This window comes from Zootoca vivipara, chromosome 13 (assembly GCF_963506605.1).
Source record: "Zootoca vivipara chromosome 13, rZooViv1.1, whole genome shotgun sequence".
Taxonomy (NCBI): Eukaryota; Metazoa; Chordata; class Lepidosauria; order Squamata; family Lacertidae; genus Zootoca; species Zootoca vivipara.
The window spans coordinates 20,294,369-20,309,276 of NC_083288.1; positions in this window are offsets into that span (position 1 = coordinate 20,294,369).

Genomic DNA, 14,908 nt, shown 5'->3' on the forward strand with positions numbered 1-14,908 from the left:
TCGTACCATCAAGAGTCTGAGGCAGATTTGCAGCCTTTCCCGCGCCAGCCTGCTCTGACAAACCCTGCATGACAGGTACACGCGTGTTCCTTTGCTGCCTGAAACATCCACAGGAGGACCGCAACTCGCACTCCTCCTTCCTTTCTCCCCGCACCCCGTAGCAGAGATTTAAAGAACTGGAGAGTGGAGAGGAGCGATTCCTAAGGGTAGCCCTTCCTCTTCCCCTCTCCGTTATTTGATAGGACCTCGCCCAAGACCAGGAGCTGCCCGTAGTGTGCCTGTTTCTTTGAATGCCTAGTTCATCAAGACTACTATATCTCAGGGACAGCCGTTTTCCCACCTTCCTTTCCCAAAATTAGGAACCGCACTTTCAGCAAGATTTGAGTGTTTCCGTTTTTGTTTAAGGTTGACTTGGCGGCGCAAGGTGTGGATCTTTCTTTTCCAATGGCTAGAAAGAGGGTCATATTTGCGCGTTCGTCTGCTCGCTTGCTTCTGACTATTCCTTACGCGCTAACGATTAAAAAAAAAATAAAAATAAAAAAGTGTTGACATTTTCTATAGAACGGAATAAAACACACGCCCTCTCGCAGCCCAGTTATAACGCCAGAGGCCTTGGAGAAGCAATTCTCCCATTCATCTCCAATGTTGCACTAGAAGAAAACAGGGCCTCTGCCTGCTGATAGCCCGAAATAGTTTGGCTACATGGAATTCCTTTCACGCATCAACTATAGTTTCGTGAAGAGGCTTTCTGACCGTGTGAATGCAGCATTTGCTAAAAGGAAAGCAAGACAGCAGATAGCTACCGTACTTATTAACAGCTCTGTTTTTATTTGTCTTTGATGTCAGCACCAAAGTTTTAATGACCATAGAGATGGTGATGTTTTACATGGTATGTTTGTGGGAATGTGCCTCAGCATCGTATTAATTCACTAGCCTGATGAATGACTCATCTTTCCCCTAAGATTTATTTTTTATTGCATTTTAAGATGTAACAAAACAGGCAAAAAAGGGGGTATTGAAACGACTAAGGTTGGTACCAGAAATATGCCATTCTAGGAGCCTCCTAGAATTCTGCATCAGGCAGAGAAGCATTCCTTATTTCTGTGAGCCATAGGGTTTAGGCAGCGGGAGAGCAAAACTCCAAAATCCATAGACTTAAACTTTGTAATTTTAATAGAGGATTTTTAAAACGGCTAGAGGATTATCATCTCTTCCAGCTGACAGGACAGCCAGGTAGCCAAGTAGCTTAGATACAGCCAACCTTCATAAGTGTCAAAAGAGGATGTGCTCAACATATGGGTATTTGCTGTGTGCTTAAATCCCTTGGAAACTAGGAAACACTGAACTTTAAATGTGCTTATTAGGAAAGTAAATTCTGTTGGAGGACAGGTCTTACCCTTCAGTCAATGCACCCAGGATTAAGCATATCTGACTAAATTTGGAGGTGGGGGTGGACAACTTCCTGTGCATTTGCCTGTTGCAATGAATGGGAGCTTGGCAAGAGCAACAGGCCCTCTTTCTTTGACTTCAAAATGCAAAGAGGTTCTGATTTGACCATTAGATACGAAGAGTCCTACACGAAACATCAAAAGTTTGAGAATTTGGGAACGAACTGAATCTTCTCCTCCTTCCTTCCTTCCTTCCTACAAACAGCCAAACTCTTTTCACATTTACCATGAAATAAGTCCCACTGAATTTAATGGGATTTACCCTCTAGTAAGTGACTTCAGGAATGCAGCCTTATTACGGTATTTATCTCCCTCCCTCTCCCTCTCCCTGGGCTATGACTTATGGGGTAGTAGTATATAAGGACTTTGGAGAACATCTGTAGACTCAGGGAATGTTTTACTTGCATGCACAAAGCTGGGAATAGGCAGGCAAACATCTCAAGTCAAAGGAAATGGTCATCCTGGCACTAGGGATGGGCAAGTTTTCTTTCCGTTTCAGTTTCTCTCAGTTCCTGTTTTTCACCAATCCTATATTTTCCACATTTACACACACACACACACACACACACACACACACACACACACACACACTCATGATAATCCACCAGTATTTTAGTGTTAATTTCTCCTAATAGAAAAAAAACCACATTTGCAGGTTTGCAAGTAATATAATATAATGCATTTTGCATGTTCCCCCCTAATATATGCATTATTTAAATGCACACTTTAGTATACTGTATGCATTTTTGGGGTACACATTACTTGGCATAGAAAAAAACCCAGAGAAATGTGAATGTTGAAAGATGGCTGTGTTTCAGTTTGTGCATTGTTTCGGAAAGTATGGCTTTGATAGGTTGACTTTTAATGTCTCTCCCACCCCTACCAGGCAGGCAGGCAGGAACCTCCTGGCCTCTTTGCTTTTAGAGATTCGCCTCTAGCGCTTGGCTGCTAACTCAGAGGAAGACACTTCAACTAGTTACTTCTAAAACAGTTCCAAAATTACTTTTAAAAAGAAAAAGAGAGAGAATATATTGGTTTGACACATTTAAGGACTTGTTTGCATGGAGCTGAATGTTGACTGATATCTAATTGCTAAACTTGACTAACAATTTATCCTATATTTATTATTCCTTCCCATAGATTGAATCCCAAACCCCCTCGCTATGAATGTAGGGTGACCTGTGACAGACAGTGCAAGCTTTTCCAGTTTCACAAACATTAGCCCTAGAGCAAAACTTTTAAAAAGCAGAAACTTTGTTGTTGTTGTTATTAATTATTATTATTATTTAGATTTTTAATGGAATCTAGTGTTTTAAGCTGGACCTGGAGACACTGTCCCCTCCTTGTGCTTTATATCTTGAACCGAAACTACCTCAACCTAAATAAAGTATACATTTTCTCAAGTTTCTTGAACATGGTTTGACCGTCTTTTCCTCTCTTGCTCCCTGCCCTTTGATACAACACAAACATTTGCAGGGCGATTACACTTCCACTGTGTAGTGTGTCCAGTATGGTTGCCCCACCTCAAAAGGGATACTGTAGAACTGGAGAAGGTTCAGAAAAGAGCCACCAAAATGGTCAAGGCATTGGAGGAACTGCCCGAAGAGGAAAGGTTTGAGGCTACTGTATATAGTTCAGAGATAAGATAAGGGGAAACACAACAGAGGTGTACAGAATTATGTATGGTATGAATGAAAGGAATAGAAAAAAAGTTATTCTCCCTCTCTCATAATACAGTCATACCTTGGTTTTTGAACAGCCTACTTCTCAAACATTTTGGCTCCCGAATGCCACAAACCCGGAAGTGACTGTTCCGGTTTGCGAACTATTTTTGGAAGCCGAATGTCTGATCACTGGCAGAGGAACGGGGGTGCAGAGGGAGAGGACAGCCCCCGGCACCACTATTCCAGTAGGGTGCCATCACAGTAGTCCCCCTGGACACGCGCTGCACACCCCCTTGTGTGCCAGGCGCCACGCGCCCAGAACGTGTGCCACACCCCCGGGATGTGCGCTCTGCCCCCCGCAGGCGGTGTGTCATGCCCCCGGGATGCACACCACGCCCCGGGGCGCCAGCCCCGCCCCGCCTGCTCTGCACCCCCGGTAGTGGAGCATGCGGCTTCACCACTGCGTCCGATGGGGCTTCTGCGACTTCCAATTGGCTGCAGGAGGTTCCTGCAGCCAATCAGGAACTGTGCTTCGGTTTCCAAACGTTTTGGAAGTCAAAAGGACTTCTGGAACGGATCCCGTTCGACTTCCTAGGTAGGACTGTACTAGAAATCAGGGGCATCCAGTAAAACTGAAGGCTGGAAGATTCAGGTCAGACAAAAGAACTACTTCACATAGTGCACAGTTAATTTCGCTTCCACAAGAGACATTGATGCCACCAACTTAGATGGCTTTAAAAGAGGATTAGACCAATTCATGGAGGATGCGGCTGCTAACCATGATGGGTCTGTTCTACTTCAACTGTTGGAGGCAGCAAATATCTGAAGACCAGTTGCTGGGAAGCACAAATGCTGTTATTATACTCAGATCCTGCTTGTGGACTTTCCTTAGGCACCCGGTTGGCTTCTGTGAGAATAGGATGCTGTACTAGATGGGCCTTTGGCCTGATCCAGTATGGCTCTTCTTCTGTCCTTAACATCTCTCGAAAGGGCAGGATCAAAGGCTAAAGAGGAACCGAGAAAGTTTTCATGCAGCTTCTTATATGAAGCAACCTTAGACTAAATCAAATGACTGGCCCATGTCACTCAGCATTGTCTATTTTGACAAGCTACCTACTGTAGAGGTGCTGGGGAAGCCAGGAACTTCTGCTCTGTCACAGAGCTATGGCTCCAGGCTAATTCTCTTCATTCAGAATGGTCCAGAATACTGCATCCCCTCAGTGGCAAAGTAGACAACAAAAGATTCTCTAAGTGTCATTGGAACACCCACATCAACACATTGGCCTACTTCTCACTGGAGTGACAAACACTTGAGTAGGTTCTGATGAAGGACTAGTCCTCCATATAATAAAAATACCGGTAATAATTATTGGTGACAGAGCTTACAGGGAGCTTTTCCCCCCGATATGCAACTTTCTAGGTGTGGGGATTTGCTGTTTACACAGAGAAGCATTGAATCATGTGAACCTCCACCTGCTGTATGAAGTGGTGCAGCTCAAACACAGGTTTACCTAGGAGGGTAGTGAGGTAGCTGGAAGGTGCCATGGCCCCCTTGATTCAAAGCATTACCCTCTAAAGCAGCCTCTCTGGTACACTTTATATCCAGTGGTAAAGCATTTCCTGGACTGTACCACTTTGGGTTGCAGATGGGGACTGTATTTTTGGGAAGGTCTCCAGCAGATGGGAGAATCTCTGCACATAGGAAGAAAGTATCAAGCCAGGGACAGACCCCTCGCCAACACATTAGTTCTCTACTTGCAGAAACTTCATTACCCTGCTCCCTAGGGGCACACATCTTCAGCCTGAAGTGGTACAGTCCAGAAAATGCTTCAATAGGTGAGTCCAGATTGCACGCACAGGCTGTTCTCCTCTGTCTTTCTCCTTTCTAAGTGGCTTCTGTTTCCACCTACTTCTACCAGATCTCTCCTCTTCCGGGAGGGGAGTCTTTGTGGGCGGGACCCGCTCCTTGCGACAAGCAGGGGGGCGTGTATCGGCCCCCTGCTAAAGCCTATTCCTGCTGCCATGCAAAGCCTCTGGCTGGCCAATAGGGCCGGCCTGAGGGCGGGGTTTACATACATTTAAGGTGGCGCGGCAGCATTTGAATCCTTCTTCTTTGCTGCATCCCGACGGATCTCCCACCCACCCTCCCTTTAGGTCTTCCCTTTGTGTGTGTGCTTTGACCTTGCTGTGGACTTCGGTTGGTTGCCTTGGTTGCCCAAGGGGCCTGGTAGGAGTTTTTTATCCATTTGGCTAATTGGCACCGGCCTCTTGGTTTTTTCGCCTACCTCGTAGCAATTCGTCACAACTTCTTTTGGTATTTGGCGGTTAGGCATTGGAATATGGAGTTGTCTGGTGTGTTTGAGGACTGGTTGTGGCCATCATCCAACCCTCCTCTTATAGGGGTATCCCCTCAAGGGATCCGGTGGTCGTGGATCCCGTTTGATGCCCTGCTGGGGGCTAGGGCCATGGCACAACCCCCGGTGACACCAGGGGGAGGTTTCAGTTGTATTTGCATCAACAGGCTCCTCCCTCGGGGTGTTAACCTTATATGACTCCCCACTGAGCGGGGTGGAGTCATGCTTGCTAGGGTGTCCAATGCCTAAGCCAATACCTCTCACGCTCTAGCCAATAAAGTTGTGGCCTTATTTTACCCATTAACTCAAATCCATGTGTCACTGTGTCTTTATTTCTCGCGGGGGGGGGGGGCAGGTCCTTGAACCGCAAGAAGGGGGCTTCCAGATAAGGACTATCTTAGAGAATCCCATATGGTGGAGATGGCATTAGTTGGAAAAGTGCTCCCTTACACACACCAAAAGAGTCAAGCATTCAGAAAAAGGTCATGTTGGTGTCAGCTTGTCTGGATAACAAAAAGCCCCTCTGGGCTCCATCTGAAATTCAAAGGGAATGGCTGGAAGATGCTTCCTGGCCTTTCTGCATGTGTAAAGTTCCCTGTCCCTTAGATAGAACAATCTGTATTGCTCCTTTCTTGTTCCCTTTGTATCTTTCCTATTGGTCTCAGAGTCTCCTTTCACTGCTCTCCCGGGGTGTGCCCAGCTCCCATGTCAGCCCTTCTCCCCTTGCCTTAGATTTTGTGCTTTCTATAATGTACTGTATGCAGTTGGCATGAAAGAGAAGTAGGGATGCACCATATTGCTGCTGCTGCTTATCTAGATGATGCAGTGAAACAAAACAAAATAACAACACACAAGGGTATTTTCTGCTGAGTGATTTTTTTTGTACTTCAATTTTGTATTTGATTTGCAATTGTAACAGAGAACTTAAGAAAAACGATAATAATTGTTCATAACAATAATAATACAAACAACAACAATCCATTGCCAGATGACATTGACCATAAGAATGTTCTGTCAAGCATGTTTTAAAGGTATACAGTACATTAGGCTAAGCAGTCCAAATAGGTTTCTGAATATTTATTTATTTGTTTTACAACTAGAGGAAGGCTCTGGTTTTATTTCACAGAATCGTAGAGTTGGAAGGGACCTCAGGGGCCATCTAGTCCAACCCTCTGCAATGCAGGAATCTTTTGCATGCACATGCATGCACGTGCACACATGCATGCACACGAAAGCTCATACCAATCACAAACTTTGTTGGTCTCTAAGGTGCTACTGGAAGAATTTTTTTAATCTTCCGAGTAGACATGCATAGGATTGTGAACCTAAATGTCTGGGGCTATTCTCATAACTTGACTAGATTCAAATCAACAGGCAAAGGACTTCGCAAAAGTGATCCTCCCCCAATTTGCAGTGAGCTAGCTTCCCTACTGCTCCACTCATCTATCCATCAGATGCTTTAAAAAAAATCTTCCATCCAGTTATCTCTTCTCAGACTCTGCTGGTCTGATTTCTTTCCTTTCCTTTCCCCTTCCCTTCCCTTCCCTTCCCTTCCCTTCCCTTCCCTTCCTTCCTTCCTTCCTTTCTTTTTTGGTCTTCCATTCTTTTATTTGTCATTATCATCCTGCCGCTGCCGCTGCCACCACCCTTTCCTTCCCATTTATCTTTTGATCTCTGTCATTTTGGAGGATAGAACCAAGAGCTGGAAGATTCAGGGAAGCAGATCCAGCTAAGCATTGTGAGAAGCATCCTGACTGCAAAAGCTATTGGCCTGTGGAACTACCTGCATCAGGAGGCTGAGGGCTCTCCTTTGCTGAAGGTGTTTAAGCTAGAAGCTAGATGACCAAGGTGACGTAAATATATAACCTGCACTGAGCAAAAGGCTTGACTAGAGGACCTCCAAAGCCCCTCCCAAAATTCTATCCAGCACCCCATCATCTCTCATTCTACTTCCATCAATCTTCTCACTCTCTCCCCTTTTCTTCTCTCTGTTGTCTTTCCTTTTCCACCCATCCATCTTCCCTCATTATTCCTCTTTCCTCTCCATTCAATGACCAACCTGTTATTTCCTTCCTTCCTTCCATCCTCAAAGAAGGAGGGAAATGAAAAGACATGCCTGTGGTGATAGCTGTCTCTCTGAGCCATTCATTTCTCACTCTCTTTGTTGTGGAGGACTGTTGCACTGTTATTATTTTTTAAAAAATAAGCCATGCGTTCCTGGCATGGATCTTGAGGCAACCTCTCAAAACCACAGTTTTTCAAGGCCTCATATACAGAAACCACAGTCTCTCTCATAGCAGCTGGAATTCCTTCTCTATCACAAACGGAAGAGAAATTCCCAGGGCTTTTTTTTAAGGGTTTCAAAATAATTTATAGCAGTGACTCAGCTGGATCTGCTCCTCTTTGAAGGGGAACATCTTCAGAAGGTGGGCTAAGCAGACTCCTGCCTTCTGCCCAGACAAAAGAGCAGGAAGAGAAGTCAGGAGTCCCTTTGGCTCCCTGGCAAGTTTGTCCTTGCCATCTGTTCCCACCCCTTGGTGTGATTTCATCCCCTCCTTCTCTCCTTAAAGCATTTGTTCTCACAATGTGAGACCTTTTGATCTCAGAAAATCACTTTCTATTTAAAAGGAAGAAAGAGAGAATTTCCTACTTTTGGGATCCTTGTAACTTTCCCTCTGAACGGGACGATCCTTCAGCTGTGTAGATTTTTATGGCCTCTGTGACAGCTTATGCGAAGAGCAGGCCCAGTTTATAATGGGAAATTAATTTTACCTTTAAGGGAAGGTGTGGTTGTTGTTATTATTTTAGTGAACTGCTCTGAGATCTTTGGATGAAGGGCAGTACAACAACAACAACAACAACAACAACAACAACAACAACAAGAAGTTATTATTATTTTAGTGAAACCACTCAGGGTTTAGATGAAAGTCTGAGCTCCGTTCAACACTGTGCCATTGGTAAGATATAATTCCCCCTCTCACCTTCCACACTTGTGAAAATGAGAGCAATATAGAATGTGGTTGTGTGAATGCAGCAGACACCTGGGGTTTTTTTTTGAGGGGGGAAAGTAATTTATAAATTGAGGGTTCCCTCATTATTCCACTAAAGTTGTGTAGGCCTTTGTGTTTCTTAAAAAGCTGTACTTCTAGAGTCTAGACTGTTTACTGCTTTTGGGTGGGATTAGTCAAATACTACTAAATTCAGGTTGATTGGTTTTTTTTTTAAAAAAGTTAACATTATCTATCTAACACAAAGCAATCCCACCAGCAGCAAAAATATTTGCCCCCTTCTTTTGCACGAGGTCAAGATATCATGCTAACTAAGACTGGTAGGTATATTCCCCTCATCTTTTTCTGATCATATGGAAAACCCTGGTGACAAGTGAATGATACAGGTCTTGATTTGTGCATAGGCCTGTGCTCTAGTTTCCATTGCTAGATGTTCTCAACACTGCAACACAGGAATTAAAAGGTGATCATGTGCATATCCTATTGAGGATTAGAGGAAAGAACCTTTGGGTCATGGGATGGAGCAATTGACTCTGGTGCTTAAAAGCTTGCACTGGCTGCCTATATGTTACTGGGTCAAGTCCAACGTTCTTGTAGTAATTTACAAGGCCCTTAACAACTTGGTTCCAGGATACCTTAATGATCATTTGAAGCCTTATGCTCCTGCCCAATCACTTAGGTTAGTGTTAGTGATTCCTCATGGCTTGGATGCACAGCTTGTATCCACCAGCAGCTGTTCATACTGCATTGTGGGTCCAATTCCATGGAACCCCCTCCTGGCTGAGATCAGACAGGCCCCCTCCCTACTAAAGTTCCAGTGGCTGAAGACTTTTACAGTCATACCTCGGTTTAAGTATGCTTCGGTTTGAGTACTTTCACTTTAAGTACTCCGCGGACCTGTCTGGAACGGATTAATCCACTTTCCATTACTTTCAATGGGAAAGTTCGCTTCAGGTTAAGTACGCTTCAGGTTAAGTACGGACTTCCAGAACCAAATACACTCATACTTCAGGTTAAGTACTCTTCAGGTTGAGGACTCCGCGGACCCGTCTGGAACGGATTAATTCACTTTCCATTACTTTCAATGGGAAAGTTCACTTCAGGTTAAGTATGCTTCAGTTTAAGTACTCTGCAGATCTTCTGGAACGGATTAATCCACTTTCCATTACTTTCAATGGGAAAGTTCACTTCAGGTTAAGTACGCTTCAGGTTAAGTACAGACTTCCGGAACCAGTTGTGTACTTAAACCAAGGTACCACTGTATTTGCTGCAATGCGCTCTACGTGGGGCTACCTTTGAAGGTGACCCGGAAACTACAACTAATCCAGAATGCGGCAGCTAGACTGGTGACTGGGAGCGGCCGCCGAGATCACATAACACCGGTCCTAAAAGACCTACATTGGCTCCCAGTACGTTTCCGAGCACAATTCAAAGTGTTGGTGTTGACCTTTAAAGCCCTAAACGGCCTCGGTCCGGTATACCTGAAGGAGCGTCTCCACCCCCATCGTTCTGCCCGGACACTGAGGTCCAGCTCCGAGGGCCTTCTGGCGGTTCCCTCATTACGAGAAGCCAAGTTACAGGGAACCAGGCAGAGGGCCTTCTCGGTAGTGGCACCCACCCTGTGGAATGCCCTCCCACTAGAGGTCAAAGAGAACAATTACCAGACCTTTAGAAGGCATCTCAAGGCAGCCCTGTTTAGGGAAGCTTTTAATGTTTGATGGATTTCTGTATTTTAGAATTTCTGGTTTTTTTTGGAAGCCGCCCAGAGTGGCTGGGGGAACCCGGCCAGATGGGCGGGGTATAAATAATAAATTATTATTATTATTATTATTATTACCACTGTATTTTATTTTTATTTCAGAAGGCATTCTTAGTAGGTTTTTCAAATTTATTTTATGGTTAATTTTAACTGACTTTATGCTGGTATCCATTCACTTAGAAACAACAGTATTGAGTGGTATATAAGTTATTAAAATTAATAAAATGTCATCTTAATATGTAAATAAAGATGTGGCTTCAAAGCAGGCATACATCCTGGTACCTGTCTATAAAAATTAAGCAGCAACCCCCCTCCAAATAAAACCCCCGTCTGTTCATGCTCAGTAGCTCTCCTTTCTTGCTTCCACGTGTATTTTCAGACTGAGCACAACCTCTCCTGCTCCACCCTTTTCGGAATGTATAGGTGACCCCTTTGCTCCTAAAAAAAACAACCCTCACCTATCTCTTCCTCAGTTTACATATTGGCTTGACAGCTGGCCTGACAGCTCCATTTCAAACCCTACCTCTCACATGGACTTGTTCAATATTTACTCAGGCTGATAGGTTTGCCTAGAGCTTCACTCTGTCTGCCTTGCCCTGCTAGCTCCTCTTCCCCTCCAGCTTTGGTTCACCGAAAGTTCAACCGTAAATGAATTCACCGAAGGACAGGCTCGGGCTGTCCAGAGGACCAAAGATGGGGTCACACGTAGGTCTTCCCACACAACCGGCGCTTTCCATGGCTCACCACTCCATCAGCACTCCAGGCAAGAGGTCTGCTTTGAAAAATTATTTTGGGTTGCAGGGGTGGGGTGGGGGAACAAACCACAAGCTGGTAACAAGAGAGCGCCAAGCATATTCGGGGGTAGGCTTTCAACAAACGGATCAGAGGTCAAGCCTTCAAGGGAGGTGAGAAAAGTTCACGAATGCCCTGAGGTTCATATGATTCCGGAAAAATGTAACTGTGCACAAATTGAGAGTTGCAATGAGAGATGTTTTTGTATATGTAAGTGTCTGCATATGCATATTTGCACTATACTAATACTAATACTATACTAGCTGTATTCTCTACTCTACCCGGAAGATAAGAAGAGCCCTAATGGATGAATCCGGAGGATTATCTACTCTAGCATTCTGTTCCTACAGTGACCAACCAGATGCAACAACACTCTCCTCTTCCTGATCCTCAGCAAATGATTCTCAAAGGCATACTGCCTCTAATACTGAAGATTATATACATATAGGCACCATGACTAGTAGCCATTGATAATTTCAAGATCATACCAACACACTCCAGTATTGGGATGTGTTATGCCATAATAAATTTGTTAGTCTTCAAGGTGACACAATATTTTTTTTTGGTTATTTTTATTATGTAGCTTTAATACTGTTGTATTTTTATGAGTGCTGTTTCATTGATATTTGTAATCTATCCTACAAATTCTTTTTTGTTGTTGTTGACAGGGGTATAAGTGAGGTGGTAGGGCTCAACCCTGATTTATGTCTTCTATTCTGGTCTTCTGCCTAAGCCCATACATACATGAAATAATCTGGTTGTACTCACTCAGTAGCGGTGAAAATGCACTCTGCACATGCTCAAAGCACACTATTGCTACTATTAATTCACATTTGCAATTTCCGAGGTCTGGTGTTACTTGAGATTCTTGTAGCATCAAAAGATAGAAATGGAAGAGGTCTATTGAGATATATAGCCAAGCAGCTGAACACCAGTGAATAATTTGAACTTGGTCTCAACCTTTTAAGTTATTTGGAATGCCAGCCTTCATCTTGCGAACAGGGGAAGTAATATCACAGAGTGCCTCTGAGGCTGTGCAGAGTGCATTTCCTTCATCATTTCATCGCCACGGTCTTGCTCCCAATCTAGCAACACAAGTGGAGAAATATCCAGGTCAGAGATGGAGGATTCCAGGCGAGTTTGAACTCCCTACATTCTCACTTTTTAAATCAGGCACCACTCAACAGAGACGAATTAGGTCAGTTTTAAGTGTTGCTCCTATTACTCTTTCATTCCATCAAAATTCCCTTTTGAGCTCCTGTTGTTCTTCCAGCTTTAAATCCATGGAGGCATCCCCCCCACTCTGCCGCTACCCACCGCTTCTGATCCACCTTTATACCCTATGCTGACCCTCCATAGGACAAAACCCTTATTCTTTTACTGTGGAATTCTAGAAGGTAACAACGTTGTATGATTTGCAGCTCACATTTACCCCTCTGCTGGAAGAGCTGACATATTTCATATTTATATGCTGACGGAGGGATGGTGTAGAGAGGAATAGTGTGGAAACAGCAGGGGGAATCTGTGTGCAAGTAATAAAATGGAGCATCCAGTTTCAAAGGCAAAATCCACACCACTCTCCCCCTTCTCCCCTCCAAATTCTACGAACAGCATATGAAAACTGTGTTACGTATAGCTTAGCTACAGCACATCAGTACTGGAGTTGCTTTATGGAACGTCAAGAAAACATTGAACCATTCACTGACTGGGCCCCCTGCAGTATGCAAGTACTCTGTTATAATCATCAGAATTCTGTACCATTCTGGACCAAGAAAAACTGGATTCTGTAACCCGTATGAACAGATGCAAATTAAACACATCTGCATCCCTGTATATGGATATATCTTCCACATAATTTACCCTGCTTTATCTACTCACAGAGGGGGGTTAAGGTAGACACTGTAGGACACTGTCCTGCTCTAGAAAGTGTAGTCTGCAGAGAAGCTCCAAGCCTATGGAGTCCAATGAGACTAAGGTATCACACACAAGATTGCCAAACAACGGTATGAGAAGTCAACCATGCAAAGTCAAAGACACTCCAGGGGTCAGGCACAAGTGATCAGCCAGGGTCCAAAACAGGATCTGGAGAGCACCAGAAGGAGTCAGTCACAGAAGAGTTCCAGCCTATGCAAGGTAAGGCAGGGAGAGGCCTGCATTGTTTCAGCAACTAACTAGAAGGCTCAAAGCAATGGCTGATACAGCCTGGCCTCCCATGCAGCTCCCAATGCTGATGTTTAATAATGCTTTGCAAGCTCTTCCTTTCAAGGAGTACCCTTTCACATAAAGATGGCATCACTCATGAGTCACACAATGACTTTTGAGCTTTCAGGCATGCACTTGGTTATAGGCTTGTGGTCTGGGCTTGGATCTTTGGATGCATGTGGACCGGGAGGTGGCTCAACCTCTGCCTGACTCCTCTGGGAGATCGTTCACTAGCACTTAGATTGGAACCCACCCAAGGGCCCCTCAAGAGGATCCTCTGCAGGCAGTCCTTAGGAGCTTCCTCCAGACTCCCAGGATCCTCAGTGACAGAGGACCCTGCCTGTTTAAATTTTTGGTTGCTAGGAAGCCTGGGGTCATCCTCTGAGGTGTGGACTTATGACTCCAAGTCTGGGCTGAGTGTGATAGACACTGAAGTCCTACCTGTTGGTAGGTGACATGGAGGGGCTGCAAGGGAAGTGGAAATGTTCTCTCCTCTTCCATTAGCACCGGGATGGGGAAACATGTGACCCCCAAATGCTGTTGGACTCCAACTCCCATCAGCCCCAGCCACCATGGCCAACAACACCTGAAGGGTCAAAGGTGAGCCATTCCTTTCTTAGCAGATGTCAGCCTCAGCTGAATCAAAAACCCTTCTCGGACCACATGGCCAATGTTTCTGTTTCAAGTGATTAGATGACCATTTCCTCAATGTTCGATTTGACTTTCTAGATTGCTAACAGGGCTAGTCCAAGAAATTCTGCGCCTGTGGCAGAACATCTAAATTGAACCTCCCCCTTCCCTAAAAATGTTGTGGGGCATCATCCTGCATAGCTCCTGCTCATTTCTGTAAGGCTTGGTAGAGAGAACGTTCTGGTGGATGGCTTCCAATAGTTGGCTGCTGTCTTTCTCCCTCTGTGCTGTCATTAAATACAACCAAATCCACTGCCTGAAATTATTGCCTCACTTTACCTCCTGCAAGGCCACCTCAGGGTTTTTTGGGTGTGTGGGTGTGTGTGTTTCCGGGCACAATTCAAAGTGTTGGTGCTGACCTTTAAAGCCCTAAATGGCCTCAGTCCAGGATACCTGAAGGAGCATCTCCATCCCCATCGTTCCACCCAGAAACTGAGGTCCAGCACCAAGGGCCTTCTGGCGGTTCCCTTGCTGCGAAAAGCCAAGTTACAGAGAACCAGGCAGGGGACCTTCTCGGTAGTGGCACCCGCCCTGTGGAACGCCCTCCCACCAGATGTCAAAGAGAAAAACAGCTACCAGACTTTTAGAAGACATCTGAAGTCAGCCCTGTTTAGGTAACCTTTTAATGTTTGACACACTATTATATTGTAATATTTTGTTGGAAGTCAGCCAGAGTGCCTGGGGAAAACCCAGTCAGATGGGCAGGGTATAAATAAACTATTATTATTATTATTATTATTATTATTATTATTATTATTAGAAATCACAGTTTATTGTGTGGTGGTGCAGAACCCCTCTTATTTCCCCTTGTCCATTACCATTGTAGAAATACTCATCTCCCATTTTTCCTTCCTCTTTCTCCCCTTCAGATTTATTAATGGATTTGGCAAACCTTGTCAGCATTTCCTCAGATTATGCCAGCAAACGTAAGGCTTCCCTTGATGAATGAGGAGCAGTGCTTTAAATCAGTCCCCAACTGATACAAATTATT